Below are 22450 nucleotides of genomic sequence, written 5' to 3'. Positions count from 1 at the left end.
TCCTGTAAGTTCGCTTCTTTAGTTCTGATCTCTTCTCTGTCTCAATTACACGTAGCTAATTTTTGCCTGTCTTTTAAGGACATTTCCTCTTCTTTAAAGCTTTTCCTGAATATTCCTTTTCATAATAATATATTCTTTTTATCTATTGTTTGCCACTAAATAAATTTAGTTTTACAATGATTTTATGATACCATGTAATAATCTTTTGGTAGTGGTTTAACACTTTCTCTAGTGTGGTTTACTATACATCTCAGTTAATTTACACAACAGTCCTGTGAATAGGAAGGAATTAACATCTATTGATACCTCCTACACATTCCAGACCATGAAGCATTATGCTTTATTGTCTATATAATACTCAACAACAATCTTGTAATATAGGCATTATCATTGCACTTTACATATGAGGAAACGAAAGTTCGGAGGAAATGAAGTTTTAGTGACTTCCCCAAGTTTCATAGTTCTGTCCTTTATAAACTTCAGAACTGGACCTCAAAACCAAGTCCTCTGACTCACAGTCCTGAGCTCTTTCTGCTATATTTGTAGACTTATTTCCCAAGCTGTCATGATAAACAGAGGCCTTGTTTTATACATCGCTGTATCTCTTCATTTATTTGAACTTATACATAGAAGTTGCTTAATCAGTATTGATTTATTATGTAACTTTTTAAAGTTTATTTATTTTGAGAGAGAGGGAGAATGTGCACGGGGAAGGGGCAGAGAGAGAGCATCCCAAGCAGGTTCTGCTCTGTCAGCACGGAGCCTGAGGGGGTGCTAGATCTCACAAACTGTGAGATCGTGACCTGAGCTGAAATCAAGAGTTGGGCACTAACTGACTGAGCCACCCTGGTGCCCCTATTATGTAACTTTATAGAGCTGATTGATTGTGGCTATATTTTCCATTTTAAAGGTACATTTAGTTCCATTAACTTTATATATGAATATTTGCTTCCATATTCTTTATCTTCCCTTGTATTCTTTAATGTTTTAATTCAAAAATTATTGTGAAACGTTTCAAACTTAGTAAAAGTGCAGAAAATAATAGAATAGGCATGTATATACCCACCTTGCTTTGATCTCTCTCTCTCTCTCTCTCTCTCTCTCTCTCTCTCTCTCTTTTAAAGAGAAATAAAGTTATAACAGATATTGCTAAAGTTCCATCCTTGTCCCTTTGTCCTCCCTCTTTCCCAAGAAGCAACTGTTATTCTGAGTATACGTGCCTGTATACTTGTTACACTATAAATAAAATTGTTTTGTTTATTAAATTTTAGATAAATGGAATTATTGTCCCCTTTAAAAAATAAATATGAGCCGTATTTTACATATCGTATAATTCACCTTTCAAATGTACAATTCCTTGAGATTTTAGTAAATTTACCAGGTTGCTCAGTCATCATCATGAATCATAGAACATTTTCATCACTTGAATATCATCTCTCTTGTACATTAACTGTTAATCCTCATTCCTTCTGCTGTAGGCAACCATTAATCTATTTTCTGTCTCAATAGCTTTGCCTTTTCTAGATATTTCATGTAAATGAAATAATATATTTGGTCTCTTATGCCTGACTTTTTCCATTGAGCATGTTTTTGAGGTTTATCTACTTTGTAGCATGTATGTATAGTTCATTTCTTTTTATTGGTGAATATTATTACATGGTTATTATGTTTTGTCAGTACATTCACTGTCAATCCATTCCATGAATATTTAGCTTTTTTTCAGTTTTTGGCTATTATGAATACGTCTGCTAAGAACATTTGCATTTAAGTCTTTGTGTGGATAGGTGTTTTCATTTCCCTTGGGTAGATACCTGAGAGGAGAATTGCTGAATCATCTGATACATTTATTTTTTAACTTTTTGAGAAACTGCTAAACTATTTTCCAAAGTGGCTGCAGCATTATATACTCCATCAGTAATACATGAGGGTTCCCATTTCTCTGCATCTTCACCAACATTTGTTATTACCTTTTTTATTATTATTATACATACCCTTTATAACTTAAATTTTTCTCTCAGTGTTTTGTTTTGAGATCTATCCTTGTTGATACTTGTAGCTATCATGTATTCCCTTTCACTGCCTTAGGGTATGTCATTGAATGAATATATAGTAAAATTCCAACCGTCATATTGAAAAATGGCTGTCCATAATTGTGTAAAACGTAGGGTTGTGTTATTGTAAGGTTATTGAAAAATCTGTGTTTTTAGTAAATCTATATTGTCAGAAAAGTTACAGTAAGGATGTTGAAATTTATACTCAACACCACTGACTGTTGATGTGAGAAATTTCCAAATGATCACAAGGCAATCATTTCCTGAGTCCCTCCCACCTGCTTCCACAGAAAATAAGAATTTTAGCTTTATTTGAGAAATGGGTAGAAAATGGCTTCTGTTATTAATGGGAAAACTCAATGGCACTATTGAGTTTTAGCATGGGAAATATTACTGTGGATTTTTATTGACATAGTTTGTTTATTCTTTTGATGAACATATAGGCTGCTTGAAATTTTCACTGTTAAGAAACTTTTAGCAGACGCACATTTATGTACTGGTTGTCTTATACATGTGCACACTGCCTCTAGGGGTAGACAGATTTCTTTTTTCACTCAGGCAGCATGATGTAGAGATTAAAACCCAGGGCCTTCCATCTTATTTCATTACATGATCTTGGGCAAGTTATTTAACCTTTTTTGCGCCTCCCTCCGTTCAATGGGGATAATAAAAGTAAGTATCACATAGTGGTTTTACAGGATTAAAGCAGTTTTTTCTCCCGCTTCATTAATTTTCCCCTCATTACTAGTTCTTTCCCATCAATATGCAGTCATGCTGTTATTTCTCTCATCTTAAAAACATACTGTTTTATCCTACTTCTTTGGCTGCCTTTTGTCCCAGCTCTCTCTTCCTTTTGGCAAGACTGTCTGTACTTGGTGTTTCCGAGTCTTCTCCTCCCATCTCTCTCTTAACGTCATCACGGTCAGGGCAAAAGTCTCCACCACTCTTCTACATACATCCTTATCATGGTTACCAGTAACTTCCACATTGATAATCCTGTGGTCAATTTTGTCCCCACCCCTTTTTTTTTTAAATTTTATTTATTTTGAGAGCGAGAAAGAGAGCATGCCTACATGTACATGTGGGAGGTGCAGAGGGAGAGAGAATCCCAAATAGGCTTTTTGCTGTCAGCGTGGAGCCCAATATGGGGGCTCAAACCCAGGAACTGGGAGATTTTGACCTGAGCCAGAATCGTTGAGTCAGACACTTAACCTGCTGAGCCACCCAGGCACCCTAATTCTTGTCCTTACTTGAAACCTGTTGTTAGCATTTGATGCAAGTCTCTTCTCCTTGGTATACTTTCTTCATTGTTTTCCAGAATATCATGCCTTCTTGGTTCTTTCTGCCGCACTGATTGCTTCTCACTTTCCTTTATTGGTTTCTCATATTCTTCCTTACCTCTTAATTTGGAGGGCATCAAAGCTCAGTTATTTGACCTTATGTCTTTTCTATCTACATTTACTGCATTGGTGATTTTATCTAATCTCATGTCTTTAAATACCAAAGTATTCAACTCCACAGTTGAAGGTGGAGTTTTATTTCAACTTCAAGTTTATATACCTAATTAATATGTTTGGCATCTCCACAGAACTAACTGCCATCTGAAAGTCATTATGTCAAAAGTGACTTCCTGTTCTTCTTTTTCAAACCTATTTTATCTATAGTCTTCCCCACCTCTGTTGATGGCATATCCACCTTTCTAATTGTTCAGATAGAAATAGTGGTGGAGTCATCTTTTTCTTACATTTTCTAGTTGCTTTTGTCGATATGTAAGAAAGCTATTGAAAGTAATATATTTAATTTATAGCAGTGAACTCATTATTTTGGTAATCATTTGTTTTTGGTTTTGTATGTATTTCCACATATAAAAGAATTAATCGACAACAATCATTTTGGTAACTATTATCCCAACTAACTATTATTTCATTATCTTGTCTAATTGCATTGGTTAGCAGATTCATTTCTTGACATTAAGCTTCAACTAATTTTGACTTAAATGCTAAATAGCTTTGGAATTAGGGTTTGGTGACTCTTAAATTGTTTGAAATAATATTAATTCTTCCCAGAGTTAGTACAACATGAAATTTGTCATTCCTAAGAGAGCCACGGCACATCTAACAATGGATTGTTGGTTGATACCCATTTCTATAGTACCTACAATTTTATATTTTAAATGTAATTCAGTGAGAATTACATTGAATTAAAAGAAGCATTTATATTCAGTTTAGAATGACTTTATTCTTAAGTATATTCTAGAAAGTCACAGTCTTTCAAGCTTAATAAAATTCAGATCTCTTTAGAAGTAACGTGGATTGAAAGATAAAATGCTGTTTCATCCAGACTGCTAGCTCAATTTTCTCAAAGAAAACACTTCCCCCCCCCTTCTTAACGGAGAACCTAAGTTTAAGCATAAGTAGAACATTTGCATCTTCTATTGAAACGTATCCTCTGGCCTTTGCCTAAATGAGACTGAATAGTTTTTAACATGCTTAGGAGAGGGACATTTCAGGAGAGCTTCTCAAACAAACCTTTTCCTATTTTATTTCTTTTTGAATTGTTATCAGAGGAGGCGAAAATTTTATTAGCTCTCTAATACAGAATGTAAGAAACAGTATGTACTAATATGTGGAATGAAATTTTAATTGTTATGGGGAAAAAAGGTACGTGATGACTATTTGCACCTTCTTGTGGAGTTTAATTCTTTCCTGCAAGTTCCTTAACAAACGTTAACTTAAAATGGCTTGGGTTAAAACTTCCTGTTGTTAAGGTTAAGAGTCTGAATTCTCTGTTGGATACTATGATTCTGTGTTAGAAACATGTAATAGTTTGTCATGCATGTGGCCTTAGTTCTGAGTAGGGTGATCATAAGCCCAGTTTGCTTGGGAAAGTGCTTTGTATGCCTGTTATCCTGTCTTAATTATTTCTAGCACCCCTGCGTTTTTATTGTTCCCTTGCATATTACTGTCAACTTAGTGGTTTAATGCAAAACAGAATTTTAAAATCAGTTCTGTAGGTCAGAAGTCCAGCATGGGTCTCATGAGGCTATAATCAAGGGTTCAGGGAATCTATTCCCTGTTCATTCATCTTTTTGGCAAAATTCAGTTATTTGTGGTTGTAGGACCTAGGTCTCCATTTTCTTGGAGCCCTTTCCAGCTTGTATAGGGAACTATATCTTGGCTCATGACCATTTCCTCTATTTTCAGAGCCAGCAACAGCAAGTTGTAGTCTCCTCATTTTCTTCTCCCTGACCCTTCTTCTCTCATAGCATCTTCCTTTATGACTCATGTGATTAGGTTAAGCCTGCCAAGATGATTTCTCCATTTTGAGGTCCATGACTATCACCACATCTTGAAAGTCCCTTTTGCCATGTAAGGTAACACATTCACAGGGTCTAGGGATTCAGACATGGACATCTTTGAGGGAGTTGGTTGTATTATTCTGCCTTCCACAGCAGTTTTTCACTTTTGGGAGTGACCCTGTTTGGACATAATTATATGGACATTCGATTTCTAAGTAGCCAATTATTTCAAATATGAATAAAATCCCAAACTCAAATTTCTGCTTCCCTGTCTTAAAATTTTGTTTAGGTTCTTTCTTTTTCTACTTCCTCTCCTTCTTTCTCCTTGACACCTTTGCAAAGATCATGAATAGTTTTCCTGGCTCACTTGCGAGAAGTCAGCGTGGAGAGTAGATGTGATTTCTTTTTTGCCCTTATTTGTGGATCAAGGAGCCACATGTTTTATAGTGTGATGGCTTACATCATTCTTGTAGTCTTTTGCCATTGCAGGCTGCCATTGTCATGTCCTCAGTGGTTAGTGACAAGGGAATAGGTGAATTCTGAGGTTCTGCTGCTTGTGCTAGACATTGTTCTTAAACTGATACCTGGCAAGGAAGAGGAATTAAGACGGGCTTTTTTTCCTCCCTCTTCCTTTAGATTTTACTTAATACCAGAGAAATAGCTGGGCATTGCATTCATTTAAACACCTGCTGATTTTTTTTTTGAAGGGGACAGGTTATTATGTTATAGAAGCAATTTTACTAGCACAACCGTGTTATAATAAAGTAGGTACATGAATGCTTTTATTTCACATTTTTGAAATTTTTTATTTATTAAACTACATTAATTGAAGAAAACAATTATGTGTTTTCTGTGTATCAGAAGGCCAAATTGCCATTTATGTCTAACCTAAATTTGTAGTCAGGAATTTTTTCCGAAGTACAAAATATAATTTGTATTCAAATGGATTAATTTTTTCCCTTGGATAATCCAAACAAAGACCAACGTATGATTTTGAATCCTATATCTTATTTTAGTAAGCTAAGTAGATATTTGATACTTGCTAATTTATATATATTTGTGGCCTTAATTTAATAGTGAATCTATCAGAGTTTAAATTTAGCAGTTCGTGCATACGATGAAACCACTGCTACGTACCTCTGAAGTTAATTTCTTTCTTTCCAGTTTACAATGCCAGTTTTACACTCCATTTGCTGTCAGTGAAAACGTAGGTGGCAGACACACCACATATTTATCATCACTAAGTTCACTATATCATACAGGAAAAGTACATTAATATGCCATACGGAAAATCTAACACACGTAAACAACCACTTAGCATTTTTAAGAACATATCTGACTTATTGATTAGCTTAAATACCTTTAGTAGAGTGAGGCACCCACACAGAGTGCATACATTCACTTACTTATCTGAACAAGTGCTTCTTGTGCTGATGAATGAGCAGATCTCGTCTTTATGTATCATGATGAAGATCAAACGTTCGAAAGCTTTCCCCTTTCCATTGGAATCCCTAAATCTTGACACAATTAAATTATTGCCAGGGTTCTTCAGATAAAGTGCACTCTGGAAAACAGCTCTGTAAAACCTTATTATACATTTACATTTACGGTGGGTGTTTGGTCTAAGTCTCTTTTCCTGAAGTTTGTGCTGTTGTTATTCTCACTCAATAGTGAGTGGGGTAGGGTTTGAGAACTTTTCTTAATTTCTGTTTTCCCTGGGAACACTGTACCCTTAACTAGTCTCAGTTGGCTTGTGTGTATGTTTTGAAAAATATGTACATTACCTTGTTAGATTTTTTTCTCACTGGAATATTTTATTGAAATTAGGAAATACCAATATATAATATCTAGTTTACGTAGATATGGTCCTAAACCTGAGAAAACAGTAATAAGAAATAATGCAGTTATGAAAAATGGAGGGAGAAATGTATCTAATCTAAAGCATAAGGAGCAAATGAAAGTGTTTTCCTTTTAGTCTTCTGTGAACATTTACATTACATGCATTCCAGGATTAGGAGGGTTTTAAAAGAAAAATGTCTTAGCTCTTTTTTGGTGAAACAATACAATAGGAAGTTCTGTGTTTAAAAGTTTTATAGTTTTCTCAGATACTTAGAAAATCCTAGTATTTTCTCTCTAAAGCAAAAACAGTATTTAAAATTCCTGCTTCCTTGTAGTACTTTCTAAGACCCTGGATGTTAAACAACTTTGGGTAAGGTTTTTGTTCATGCCCTCTCTGTGGATATCGTGTCCTTATTTCTTCAGTCATTCCTTCTGAACTGGGACTATCTAATAAGGCCAGTCAGTCCATTTTTATTGTAGTTAATTTCCACAGATATATTTATAGACTGTTAGATAGTGTAGAATAATCTTGTCTCTGTTCTTTACTCTGTTTCCCTCCCTTTTGAAGATTTTAAACTGTTAACGTTTTCATGGAGAACTGTAAAATGTGAAGCTCTAAATATGCGCTCATTTTCATGCTTTTCTCTCTCATTTCCTACTGTCTTGACTACTTTGTTTCCCACCACAGTGAATATCTGGAACTGAAAGCATCATTTTTTCCCTAACCTCTTGTTGCCAGTCAAATCCAGAACCATTATTGGTTCTTGGCTTCCTTCTCATTACCCTTTACATTCCTCGTCTTAGACCTAGGAATTCACCACCCTCCTGCTTACAACATCATCTCTGATTAGTCAGCATGTGGTTTTAGTAGGTTTTGCTCCTGCCAGTTCCATACCATTCCCCAAACCAGCCTTAATCCATTCCTCTACACCCTTATTCCTGGAATACTTCAGAGGACGTTGCTATCCTCAAATCTGTGCTGTGTATTGTTACCAGATTAATCTTCCTAAAGCATTGCTTTCACTCTGTCACTCCCCTGCTTATGAACTTTAAGTGGTCCCACTTTGTAGATTGAAATTTGGAGTCTCTAGCCCCATACTCAAAGTTCTCTCATAAAGTTGTCCTAATTTACCATTTAGCCTTCTCTACTTGTCAGTAACAAAAATTCTCGTATTTCTGTCAAGATGGTTCCAGCATCCTGAGAATTCCTGCATTTGCACATCCTTCCAAACTTCATAGTATTTTCATTCTCTCCCTTTGTGCCCAGTCATCTCTCTCCTATTTTTCTTTTTGCTCATCCAAAGCTTACGTTTTCTGAACTTGCAGCTCATGTCTTGTTTTCTCTGTAAAATCTTCCTGAACAGTATGGTCTACCGTGATCTCCCCCTCTTCTGAACCCCTGTTTTTCTTTGTCGCTTCTCACAAAACACTTTATGTGGTGTTTTGCTCTCTTGTTTTTAGTTGGATCTAGGCCCTATGTGGATAATTGAATTTTAAGTGTCAAGAGAGCAGGGACCATGTTATATTTCTTTGCATCTCTCTTATGGGCTAAGTACAATTCATTACAAATCTCAGATGATAAATTGATTTTTGCTCACTTATTCCACAAATATTAGCTGATTAGCTAACTCAAATACCGTTGATAAAGAGTTAAACATAAGAGGTATGGAATCTGCTTTCATGGACTTTACATTCAAGAAAGGGGAGAGAAATAGCCTGTAGCTAATTTAACAGTGCCTGTTTAAATACAGTTGAGGAATGTGGTTTGCCACTTTTTTGACAAGTGGGGGAAAAAAAAAAGAAAATCGCCTTCCCCCTCTCCTGTTATTTGTATGTATAATTTTTCTTATTTTAAAAATACATTTTAATGGAGTTAATTACTCTTGTGAAATCACAGGTTTTCAAATGGTAAAACCTTGTTTTCTTCTAAATGTACATAATACTGATATACTCTTTAGCTAAATCAAGTAGACAAAATAATAGAATAATTCATACATTTTTGATAATAAATGATAGGAAATTTGTATATCGTTAATGTGGTAATGTAAACTGATGTAAAATAATTAAAAGATAATGAAAATATTAAAATTTTTTTAATGTTTATTTATTTTTGAGAGAGAGAGAGAAAGAGAGAGAGGAGAGGAGAGGAGAGGAGAGGGAGAGGCAGAGAGAGAGGGAGACACAGAATCCGAAGGAGGCTTTAGGCTCTGAGCTGTCAGTACAGAGCCTGATGGGGGATTGAACCCATGAACTGCAAGATCATGACCCGAGTCGAAGTTGGGCACCCAACCCACTGAGCCACCCAGGTGCCCCAAAAATATTAAAAAATTTTTTTTTTTCAACGTTTATTTATTTTTGGGACAGAGAGAGACAGAGCATGAACGGGGGAGGGGCAGAGAGGGAGGGAGACACAGAATCGGAAACAGGCTCCAGGCTCCGAGCCATCAGCCCAGAGCCTGACGCGGGGCTCGAACTCCGGGACCGCGAGATCGTGACCTGGCTGAAGTCGGACGCTTAACCGACTGCGCCACCCAGGCGCCCCCCAAAAATATTTTTAAAAGGAACATTTCCTAAACTCAAAACTATCAGAACTTCTTAGTTAATATTCTAAAGCTGTCTTTTGTAGGAAAACAAGTTTAAAGCAGAATACATTATTGGACACATTATTATTTTAACTTTAAGTGTTTCTTCCAGTGGCTTGAACAACATCATGTATTTCATAGGTAGGATTGTTTGAGATTCTAGTAACTATAGAAAGTTAATGTTAAAAGAATGGCAAAGTATGCATTGAAACAAAAAATTATTGTATTTGCAAATATAAAATCATAATTGACATAAATGTTATAGTTAGGAACATTATGAATGTAAATATGCCTTCTCTGTTCTCAGTCCTGTAATGCCATTCTTTGTCCAGTGGGAGATGAAGAGTGATGTTGAGACTGCTGTTTAACCTATTATAACAGCTTTAAAAAAATTAAATAGCGTTGATGTAAATATGAGGAGGGAAAAGAGTATTTATCTCCATTAAGTGACATAAAAAGCCACGGTAAGAATAACAGGCGGATGGGTGTGCATTAAGCAGTGAAATCTCTAAATTCAGATGCTAATTATAAGCACAAGGACAATTGCCTCCCACATACTTAACTGTTGTATATTTTCTTTAGTCAAAGTGTAATTCAGGTTTGTGAAGTGCTGAATATGGCTTTTAGTTTTTCATCCCCCTTAACATACATGTTAAAAAAGAAAAAAAAAACAATAGAACCACTTCTGCTGGACTGTGAATTTGGCAGATATAGATAGAATATTAAACCAAATGCTACCAAGATCATTCACGTGATTGCTCTTGGATCGTCTTTATTGAGTGCCTTACCTACTTCCCACTATTAAAAAGCAGGTATTTAGTAGTAAAGTTAAAATTATTTAAGTATATTTGAGCACATTATTTAAGTATATATTGAGCTGTGGTGTCCCAAGGACTAATTTAAGGCTTAGATTGTGAAAAGATGTATTGGTACTGGCATTAAGAGTATATTTGTTTAGATTATTATCATTTTAAAAATTTATTTTGGTTATGGTCTCTGGCATCATGTCTTTAAAGTACAATACTGTTTTTTTTCCATTATCTGAGAAAAAGAAATTTCCTCTGCATTTTCTACAGTAAATAGAAAATTTTCACCACTTTCATGGTGGTTTTGTAATGTGTTCATCAGTTGCTGAAAGGGTACAGAGTACAGAAACCCTGTTCTGAGAAGGGAGATTGCTTTTAAGTGTAGAATAGCAGGGAAAATGTTAAGAGTCTTAAATTATTTTTAAAACTTTGTTTTTAGAAATAGAAGTACAAAAAACCTTTTTGTAATTTTGCCACTTTTTTTTATTCTTAGGTATGCTTTTTATTTAGCTTTTAGTAACTTGTAATTTAAGATCTCAGTTATTAGGTGTATTTCTGCATTTTATATATCGCTCCCAGATGCTACAGTATTAGTTTTTATCACTGCATATTTTATGAAATGTCAGCCTTCTGTTGGCTGTTCACGCAGCATTGTTAGTGATCAAAGACACAACATAAAGGAGAAGAATCTAAACAGTTGGCTTATCTTTGTCCTTCATTGTGACAAAAATACTATAAAATCACTTTATTATAAAAAGCAAAATAAAGGCATCATCTAACATGCAGTGAAAGGATACATGTCATTGCTTTTGAGTGAAATAAAATCTTAAATATTTAATATCAAGAAAACCAGTTATAAAGAGAAGTAATTTCTTATTTCACAAAGTTTTCCTTGGTGAGGAATGAGGGTAATATGTTGTATGTAATATTATAATACTTTGCTAATTGACAGTGTTATGCCTAGAAGAAGCCACACGGTTTTTTGACAACCTAAGAGGTTATTCGGTTTAAACCGAATCATTTTGTTACTCAAAATATATTTTAGAAAAGTGGTTATTATAGTTTTAGGATGTGCATTGTCTAAGTTGTATGTAATCTGGTTTATTATTTTCTCGAGTTGACTGACTTTGTAATTTAAAACTTTATTCCACAGATTTAAAAATCCTTTTTTCTCTGGGTCAGTGATTTCAATATCAAGATAAAAGTATAGAACGGGAAAATATTCTCAAAGCCTGAAAGAAAATCTGTAAGAATAAAAATCTTGAATGATTTTGATCAGCTGTTGTGTATGCCCACCACAGCAGTTGGTTCAATCAATTTTATGTTTTGGGATGGTTTTATTAAAATGAGCTGCTGCTTTCAGTAAATCATTGAGAAAGATGCTGGCTTTATACATGTCTCTTTTTTGGTGGAGGCAGGGCAGTAATAGTTTCTCTTTGCAGCCTTGTAAGTCAGTGAGTCAGTGAGGTTGGGGGCAATCTGTCCACCATAGGAGTCAGTATGTTTCTGTGTCATCACTGTGGGCCTTTGGAAATAGAAGTAGAATGAGGATTTAGACCAAAACGTGATTATTTTACATGCACTTTTATGACTTTTGGCAGAAAGCTGCCATTTCTAAGAAAAATAATTGTCAGCAGGTAATAATGATTTTAGTATCTTTTTAATGTATACAGTTTCTCTTTTTATAAATGAGTGAAAGCTTGTTTTCATATGGGAGAATTAGACCTTTGAAAAGCAGTTTGAAAGACAGAGCTGTTGGATACTTGTAATTTAGGGGCCTCCACTTTTTGTCCTGTGGTGCCCGAAACCCTCACCCAAAGTGTGGTCCATAGTTCAAAGGCAGTGGTGTTACCTGAGAGCTTGCTGAAAATGCCGAATATTGGGCTCAATCCCATGCCTACTAAGTCAACATCCGCATTGTTTTTAAGTTTATTTATTTATTTGGAGGTGGGGAGGGGCAGAGAGAGAGAGTCTCAGGCAGGCTCCATGCTCAGCACAGAGCCCACCATGGCAGGGCTCAGTCTCGGAAATCATGAGATCGTGACTTGAGCTGAAATCAAAAGTCGGATGCTTAACTGACTGAGCCACCCAGGCACCCCTCAAGATCTGCATTTTTATCAAATTTTCATTTGTACGCCCATTAAAATTTGAGAAGCACTACTATATGCTTCTCAGGCAAAGCCTCTCATTTGCTCAGCGTATGTATGTTTTAATCGTGGGATGCTGATAGTGGAGTTGGTCATGTGCAGCGGGAGAGTTGGAGGAGGCAGTGTTAAACTCACATCAGAATTGGAGTTGGATCCTGAAGAAGGCAAATATTTAATCTAGATCTCACAGGGATTTAGTCTATAAGTAATTGCAATTAGAATCAGTTGCTACTTTGTATCATATGTATATGTGGGATGCCTCTCGTTACCCTACTAATGTTAAGCTGGTGGTTTCTTTCTAAGTGTCTTTATCACAGGCCAAATATTCTGATGTTTTCTCCCACTAACAGTGTAGTTGGCATTTCCAAAGTGTATTCTATGGTGTATTTTCCCCAGGAGATTCTCTAAATAAAAAGAGGTCAAATTTTGGAAAACATCGTATACTTTCTTCCTATCTAGGAGAATCACAGTATACATTGATTTATATTAAAATATCTGAGAACCTGGTGTAGCTTAATTCAATTTTTCCAAATTAACTTGACCATAACATTTTTCCCCGTCCCCCCTTTTAAAAAGACTGCTATCAAAAAAAAAGAAATGAAAGACTACCATTATTCTTTTCCTTTAGCATATGCAAACTGGCTTGTCTCCAGTATTTATTCTCCTTGATGAAAATAAGAGATGAGGACAACTTTTGAAATTGTCATGGCGTTGCCACTTCAAACAGACTTTCCAGTATTGTTATTTAAGTGCTAAAGGTACTGGTACAACCCTTGTGTGCTGAAGGGGTTGAACGTGGCAGACATTTTTAGGGCTCGAATAACTGAGAAAGCATCTTTTAGAAAGTGAATGTTAACTAGATCCCAGTCAGATTTGGTGGGTAAATGGAAGGGAGGAAACAGAGCATTCCTAATGTTTGCTAGAATGAGGAAAACCATGAGCAATTGAACAAGTTAAACATTTGAGTTCAAGCAGTAAGAAAAAGTAAGTGGCTGGCTTAAAAAAATACTTCTAACTAGGAATAAATTCAGACTTAGAGAAGAGCTGTAGGAGTAGGAAGAGTATATATTCTTTTCCCCAGATTCACCTACTGTTAAGATTTTACTGCATTGGCTTTATCATTCGGATATTTTTCTCTCCCTTCTCCCTCAAATGCCTCCCTCCCACAGTTTCCCCCCCCCCCACCCGAACCCTTTGAACAGAGATTGCAGAGATTGATGCACCATCCTAAAAGTGTATCAGTGTGTATTTCCTAAGAGTAGGGATATTTTCTTCCATAACTATAGTATAATGAACAGCTTTGGTAAAGTTAACATGGGTATAATACTGTTATCTAACCTACCATCCATATTCCACATTTGTCAGATGACCCAATAATATTTTTATAGCATTTTCCCTCTTCAATAAGAATCCTGTCTAGGATCAGTTATTGCACTTGGTTGTCATGTCTCTTTAGCCTTCTTTAATCTGAAATGGTTCCATGCCCCTTGAGTTTTATGACACTGACATTTTTTAATAATATGGTCCTTCATTTGTCTATCACTCTTCATTTGGGATTGTCTCCTGTTTCCTCATGATTAGATTCAGGTTGTATATTCCACCCAGAATACCACGTAGATGATGTTATGTCCTTCTCAGGACATCACATCTGGAGGCATATTGGTGATGGTAATTTTTATCGTTTGGTCAGACTGTTGTCAGATTTCTCTACTCTAGAGTTACAGTTTTTTCTCTTGCAACTAATAAGCAGTCTGTGGGGAAACACTTTAAGATCATGCAAATATCCTGCTCCTCATCAAAATTTCTGCCTAGATTTAGCATCTATTGATGATTCTTCCCTGGTACAGTTCTTTCTATAATGGTTACAAACTGCTGATTTTCCAGTTCCAGCCCTCCTTCCAGTCAACATCAGCATTCTGATGAACGCAAAATCTATGCTGATGGACTGACTGATTTACAGTTGACCCTTGAACATTGTGGGTTTAAACTGTGTGGGTCCACTTATATGTGGATTTTTTCCCCATAAATACAGCACAGTGCTGTAAGTGTATTTTCTCTTCCTTCTGATTTTTGTAATATTTTCTTTTCTCTAGCTTAATTTTAAGAATATAGTGTATAATACATATACAGAATATGTGTTAATCGACTGTTTATGTTATCAGTAAGGCTCTAGTCAACAGTAGGCTATTGGTAATTAAGTTTTTGGGGAGGCAAAGTTAATATGTGGACTTCTGACTCTGTGGGATGTTGGTGCCCTTGACCCCTGCATTGTTCAAGGGTCAACTATATTTATTCATTCAATCATTTATTCATTCAATCATTTATCATTGGTATGAGCTTAAGGATATCTATTCTTTTCAATGCTTTATAATTCACTACTGAGTTATAAATTGTCCAGGTTTGGTTGGTGAAAGTAGATAGAAATGTTGACCGAGAAAAGAGGCTGAGCTAAAATAAAACAAAAGCATTTATATGAGGTCTCAGAATTGCAATTCAGGGAACACAGATTTGGGCAGCAGCCCAAATAGTGTCTGTCCCTGCACCCTCCCACCCCCACCCCAGAACAAAAGTCAAGGGTTTTTAAAGACAAAATGGAATGCTTGTATTTTTTTCTTTTAACAAAAAATTTTGATTAATGTTGGCAGCAGAAAATTAATCTTGGCTGAATTTAATTGGTTAAGGCTATCACCAAGCAAAGTTTCTTACTTTAGCAAATTTCAGGCTGAGTCCTTGGAATATTTGCAGTTTGGCCCAGTTCAAAAGTTCATGGTTCTACCTGGTGAAGACATGCGTAAGGCCCATGTCTTTATTAGGCACTTGGCTCTGTTTAAAAACCCCCTGATGTAAGTGACTCCATTTTATTTTACCTTTCTTTTTTTTTAATGTTTATTTCTTATTTATTTATTTATTTATTTATTTATTTATTTATTTATTGAGAGAGAGAGAGAGAGAGAGAGAGAGAATGAGAGAATGAATGTATGTGGGGAAGGGGCAGAGGTGGGGGGGGGGAGAGAGAGAGAGAATCCCAAGCAGGCTCTGAGTGATCAGCATAGAGCTCCATGTGGGTCTTGAACTCATAAACCATGAGATCATGACCTGAGCTGAAATCAAGAGTTGGATGATGCTTAACCGACTGAGCCACCCAGAGGCCCATATTTTACCTTTTACAGCATTCCCCTGTCACATTATTATCTTAAAATTTTTTTTTGGTTAATGTTTGTTTATTTTTGAGAGAGAGACAGAGTGCGAGTGGGGGAAGGGCAGAAAGAGAGGGAGACACAGAATCCGAAGCAGGCTCCGGGCTCTGAGTCATGAGCACAGAGCCTGATGCGGGGCTTGAACTCACAAACCGTGAGATCATGATCTGAACTGAAGTTGGACGCTTAACTGACTGAGCCATCCAGGCGCCCTACCCATCACATTATTTTTTTAATTTTTAAAAATATTTTTATTTCTGAGCACACAAACAGGGGAGAGGGGCAGAGAGAGAAAAATCTTACGCAGGCTCAATATTCAGTGCAGAGTCAGATGTGGGGTTCAATCCCCCCATGCGACCTGAGCCAAAATCAAGAGTTGATGCTCAGGGTTCCTGCGTGGCTCATTCAGTTAAGCTCCCAACTCTTGGTTTAAGCTCAGGTCATGATCTCATGGTTCATGAGTTTGAGCCCCATGTCAGGCTCTGCACTGACAGTGTGGAGGCTGCTTGTGAGTCTGTCTCTCTCCCCCTTTCTCTCTGCCCCTCCCTGCCCCCCTCCACCATAAATAAATAAATAAAAAGAAAGAAAGAAAAGAAACAAAAAGAAAGGGAAAGAAAGAAAAAGAAGGAAAGAAGAAAGAAAAAGAAAGAAAGAAAAAGAGTTGATGCTCAACAGACTAAGCCACCCAGGTGCCCCTCCCCTATCACATTTTTGAGTGGTTTCTTACTTTCGGGCAAAACAGATTGTCACAGAATCTTTATCTTTTCTGTCACAGTTCTGGGCAGCCATTTCTCTGAAGAGTCCTGGTTTTAGTGGGGGAATGTTATTAGAGATCAAGATCTAGGAACTATTGTGCTGGTTGCTACTGGATGGTGCTCATCTCTATAGGATCTTGGCTTTTAGGCCATGAGGACAGAAAGAGGACAGAGCTAGGAAATAAGGGTTATATATATATGTACACATGTACATTGATGGGTAAATGTATACATACATTCATACTGATAAACATATATTACATACTTTAGAAATCATTAGGTCACACCAGTGTCTCTAATTCTAATCTATCTCCACAGGGTTCTTTCTTGCCTTCCATCTTTCCATATTTGTATGTCTCTTCTTTTATCGTGAGAACATTGGCTTCCGACAGCATCAACACATTAACTTACTTGCGCAGCTCAATAATACATCTGAAATAGTTTCAGAATTGGTTCATTATACCACTACAATGAACAAATCTACCAAAAAGAATTCAAGATTTGTTTGAAGTACTCTCTCCTCACCCCACTGAATTCTGTGAGTATATTTAATCAAATGCTGTACTCCTAATTACTTGCATTACTTCTTTCTTTTTGTATCCCTTAAGGATGGATATAGTATTAATTTGAAATACAGTTTAATTCACTCATTTTACTTTGCTGTCAGCTTTTGCATATTTCCTGTCTTTATATCATTGCTAATTTAATTATTTTGAATAGGTAGAAAGTGATGATTTACTTTTCCAAAAGGTAAAGTTTTATGAAAAGGTATACTCAGAAAAGTGTCACTTTATTTCCCTCATTCCACCGCATCCTTTGTTAGGTATCCAACGTTACTGTTTTTTAGTTCATCATTCCTTTTATAAAGATAAGCAGATCCATTTTCTTATTTTTTTTCTTATTTCCTCTTTCGTATGAAACACAGCATAGTATATATGTCCTTTTGCAATTTACTTTTTTCATTTATCTATATCTTCTAAATTTTTTTTTAATGTTTATTTATTTTTGAGACAGAGAGCGACAGAGCATGAATGGGGGAGGGGCAGAGAGAGAGGGAGACACAGAGTCAGAAGCAGGCTCCAGGCTCTGAGCCATCAGCCCAGAGCCCGACGCGGGGCTCGAACTCATGAACCGTGAGATCGTGACCTGAGCCGAAGTCGGACGCTCAACCGACTGAGCCACCCAGGCGCCCCTACCTATATCTTTTAAAAATCACTCCATATCACCTTATAGAGATCTTCCTCTTTAATTTTTTGCATATGCTTACTACTTTATTGTGTGTACGTATGGAATGTAGTTTATTCAACCGATCTCTTATACTTGGGCGCTTAAATAATCTCCATTAGCTTGAAATTGCAAATAATGCGGTAGTGAATAACCTTGTGCCTATGTATTTTCACATTGTTTCAGGTTTATCTTCAGGGTAAATTCCTTGAAGTGGGATTGCTTGCTTTTCAAAGGATAAATGCTTATGTAATTTTATTAGATATATGCCCAATTCTTCTGTAGCATTTTGCATTTCCACTACTAGTGTATGGGAGTGCCTGTCTTTCCACAGCCTTGCCAACAGAGTAAACTGTAAAACTTTTGAATTTTTACTGATTTGAAATATGAGAGATGGTGTCTCAGTGTCCATTTAATTTGTTGTGTTCATCTTAGGGGTGGAGTTGAATGTCTTTTCATATGTTTAAGAGCTGCTTTATATGGGATATTTGGTTTTTTCCCCTCAGTTTTGAATGCTCTTTGTAGTGATATTAGCCATTTATATTTATCAGTGATAAGTCTTGCAAAAAAATGTTTTCTCCTCATTTGTCATCTTTCTTTTTCTTTTGCTTGTGTTTTTCTTGTAGTATAAAGGTTTCATATTTGGATTTTAGTTCTAGTAACGAAGGCTTTTTTTAAATGATTTCCTAGGTTATAGGAGGAATTTAGTGATTCTTTTTTACTTGTATAGTTCCTTTTGTTACATTTAAATCTCTGGTTTATTTGGAGTTGGGCTCAGTGTGAGAAATAGATGGATTTTTTACACCCCCCCCCCCCGCAAATGTGTATCCATTTGTTAAAAAGACCATTCTTGTACCAGTGTTTTGTGATATCACCTTTATGATAGCCGAATCTATTTCTGCACTTTCCTACTCTGTTTCATTGGTCTCTCTGACTATTCATGCAGCAATACCACACTGTTCTCATTACAGAGGCTTTGTCGTGTGTTTTAATTTCTGTGGTATTTTTTTTAATTAAAAAATGTTTAATGTGTTTATTATTTATTTTTGAGGGAGACACAGAGTGTGAGTGGGAGAGGGGTTCAGAAAGAAGGGGAGACACAGAATTTGAACCAGGCTCCGGGCTTCTTGCTGTCAGCACAGAGCCTGTTGTAGGGCTTGAACTCATGAACGGTGAGATCATGACCTGGGCTGAAGTCACATGCTTAACCGACTGAGCCTCCCAGGTAGCCCAATGTATGTAGTATGTTTTAACAAGGTTTCCCATATATATTTCTTTTCAGTATTTCCTAGACGTTCTTGAATGTTTCTTTTCTACTTGATCTTCAGTATCAAGTTGTCTAGCTCCACAGAAAAGTCAATCATATTTTTGGGGGGCTCAAATTATATTTATAATTTTATGGTATATTGATATTGAGATGTCCCAATCAGTGACAAAGTATTTATTTTCAGTTGTTCAGGACTACTGTTGTCTCTTTTAAGAGTGTTTATTTTTCTTTATGTGGGTTTTGAACATTTCAATTTATTCTTATTTAATCTTTTTTTACTATTTTACTGCTGTTTTAAGTGTGGTTTTCTCGTCCATTATATATTCTATCTGGTTTTATTTGTGTATGTGAGTGTTACTGATGTTTTCATGTTTATTTTATATCCTGCTCCCTTGGTAAAATCTTTTGTTCTTGAGTTTTGTCATTGATTTTCTAGGATTTTCCAGGTATTCATCAGGATATCTGCAGATAGTTTTAGTTCTTCTTTGCCAGTTGTTCTCCCTACAATCTTTGTCTGTAATAGTTTTGTTTCTTCTTTTCCAATTCTTGTTTTTTATACTTCTAATGGCTTCCTCTAGTCTTATTTTATCGACTAACATGTCCAGAAAAAAAGTAGTAGTGGTCCTAGTGGGTATCCTTGCCTTATTCCTTACCTTAGTGGGCAGAGTAACACTGAGAGCTAGCAGCGGGAGAAAAGATAGATCTGCGCAAGGTAATAATGCACAGTTCGAAATGCTTTACAGGCAGTACGTGTATTGTCATATACGGTTCTCAATAGTATTTCTCTTCCCTTTCATGGCTAAATATTTTGAAGGCGTTGTCTCTACCTTTCACCTTCATTGCTTTACCTTCCATTCTCATCCTTTAAACAATTCCATTCTGGTTATTCCATTGTTAAAACCAAGGCCGCTGCTGAGACCCCTTTGTTACTCAATCTAATGGATTTATTTTCTCTTTATCTTACTTGCTTGTTTTTCCTCTTAGTGGCTTTCAACATTGCAGACCCTGCCTTCTTCTGAATGTATTTTCTCCCCTTACTTTTTGTTAAATCACATTCTTCTGGTTGTTCTTTTTCAATCTCCTAGCTCTTCTCTACTCGGCTTCTGACTGCCTCTTCTTTCTGACATCCTGGGCTGCCTCTTTCAAAATTCGATTCTGTCTTCTTTTTGAACTATGTTAGTTTTCTAAGCAAACTTGTGGCCTAAGTTATCATCTATATTACAGCTATTCTGAGACTAACATTCTTTTTTCTGTTTTAAGTTTATTTATTTATTGGGCACCTGGGTGGTTCAGTCGGTTTAGCGTCCGACTTCGGCTCAGGTCATGATCTCACAGTTCATGAGTTCGAGCCGCCTCAGGCTCTGTGCTGACATCTCAGGGCCTAGAGCCTGCTTCGGATTCTGTGTCTTCCTCCCCTCAGCTCCTCCCCTGCTCACACTCTGTCTCTCTCTCAACATAAACAAAGATTAAAAGAAAAGTTTATTTATTTATTTTGAGAAGGAGGGAGAGAACGAGAGGGAGCAGGGGAGGGGTAGAGGGCGGGGGGGGGGGGGAGAGAGAGAGAGAATCCCAAGCAAGCTCGGCATCAGCATGGAGCCCCATATAGGGTTTAGACTCATGAACTGTGAGATCATGACCTGAGCTGAAGTCAGACACTTCCCCGACTGAGACACACAGGTACCCACTGAGAGTAAAATTTCTACTCTACATCTGTCTTCGGAGATGGAGATCTACATGTTCACCTGCCAACCTGGTATCAGTGTCCACTTTGGGATGTCAAAGTCACTTCACAGTATAAGTTCTAACCCTCTCCTCAAATGCTCCCAGTTCTAAGTGACCAGTACCATGTATCTTACTGTATTAAGTAGAAACCTGAGGATCATCCTGATTCTTGTTTGTCACTCATCTTTATCCATTGTATTGTCAGGTTTTGTTGAATTTATGTCTCTACTCCTTCCAGTTTGCTCTAGCCTAAAGGAAAGGTAGACCCTGTCAACCAGAAGAAACGTCATGAGTAAAGAATAGAGATGTTATATTTGGTAGAATACATAAGTAAGATTAGAAGTAAGGTGAAGGATACCACTTGCAGTCATAAGAAATTTGGGTAGTCATTGGGTGAGATGATTAGATTACTTTGCAGGACATAGTAAGTCTGAAAAAAGGAAGGGAAGGGACTGCAGGTGGGAGACTAGTTAGGAAGCTAACAGCTTTAGCAGCTTTGTTAAGAGATACTAAGTGCTTATATTAAAGTATGACACTGGAGAATAAAACGAGACAGATTTGATAGATACCACATTGCTACTCAGTAAAATAGAGCAACAACATGGATCTGAAGATGCGAAACAAAATTATCAAACTCTCAAGATTTCCTTAGAAGGTGATGAAGGTGGGGGCACCTGGGTGGCTCAGTCGGTTGAGCGTCCAACTTTGGCTCAGGTCACGATCTCACGGTGTGTGAGTTTGAGTCGCATGTCGGGCTCTGTGCTGACAGCTCAGAGCCTGGAACCTGCTTTGGATTCTGTGTCTCCCTCAAAAATGAATAAACCTTAAAAAAAAGTTTAACAAAAAAAAATAAAGAAGGTGATGAAGGGTGGAGTAGTAGAAAGTTTTGGAGAAACATAATGAGTTCTGTGATAAAGTATGCATAAGGTGTTGATACGGACTAACAATCAGGTGGAGAAAAACAGGGAATGATTGGAGATGGTGAGTAGGTTTCTTCTTCAGTGCTCGCTTCATCTGGTAGTATAGTGACTGTCCAGAGCAGTGTCGAGAAGTCATTTGAGGCAGCATCCAACCTATTGGCAATGTGTGTCTACTTTGGCTGATATGTACATGTGAGCATGGTCTAGGTTTTGGAATCCAAGTCAGAACTAGAGACATGGGGACAGAAGATAATGGTTGAAGACAGGAAATTTGAATGAGATGTTAAGCTAACCACCCCCTCCCCCCCCAACACACAAAAGAAATTTCTTTCTTTTTTTCTGAGAAGGGAATCAGCCAAAGGAAACATAGATCTTGAAGAACCCTTATGTTAATTAGGTGGCAGCATCAGAAAAAGGGTCAGACCTGATGGATTTGTTGTTGGGAAAACAATGATAGAAACACGGCAAAGAGAGAATTTTAGGAAGGAGATCCTGGTTATTAGGGCTATAGAGAAATCAAGGAGTGTAAAGACTTGGGAAAGGACATTACATTTGGACCATTGAGAGAACAATTTCAGTAATTCAAAATGGCAAGAGCTCTATAAAAAGGAATTTGTACTTTTATAAAGATAATGTTGAAGA

General features: G+C 36.7%; 1 protein-coding gene across 11 annotated transcripts in view; it reads left to right on the top strand.

The window, feature by feature from the left end:
* Positions 1-22450, top strand: part of TBC1D5 (TBC1 domain family member 5) — a 548599-nt gene that overhangs the window by 92579 nt on the left and 433570 nt on the right. For 2 of the 11 annotated variants that reach the window (XM_043595480.1, XM_043595485.1), the window contains exon 3: positions 16994-17213. The exons of the other annotated variants lie outside the window; for them this stretch is intronic. The gene's annotated coding sequence lies outside the window, so the exon portion shown is untranslated. The remainder of the gene's footprint in view (positions 1-16993; positions 17214-22450) is intronic. 11 annotated transcript variants of the gene reach the window in all.

This window comes from Prionailurus bengalensis, chromosome C2 (assembly GCF_016509475.1).
Source record: "Prionailurus bengalensis isolate Pbe53 chromosome C2, Fcat_Pben_1.1_paternal_pri, whole genome shotgun sequence".
Lineage (NCBI taxonomy): Eukaryota > Metazoa > Chordata > Mammalia > Carnivora > Felidae > Prionailurus > Prionailurus bengalensis.
The sequence above is the reverse complement of the archived record's forward strand: the minus strand, read 5'-3'. Positions and strand labels throughout refer to the sequence as shown.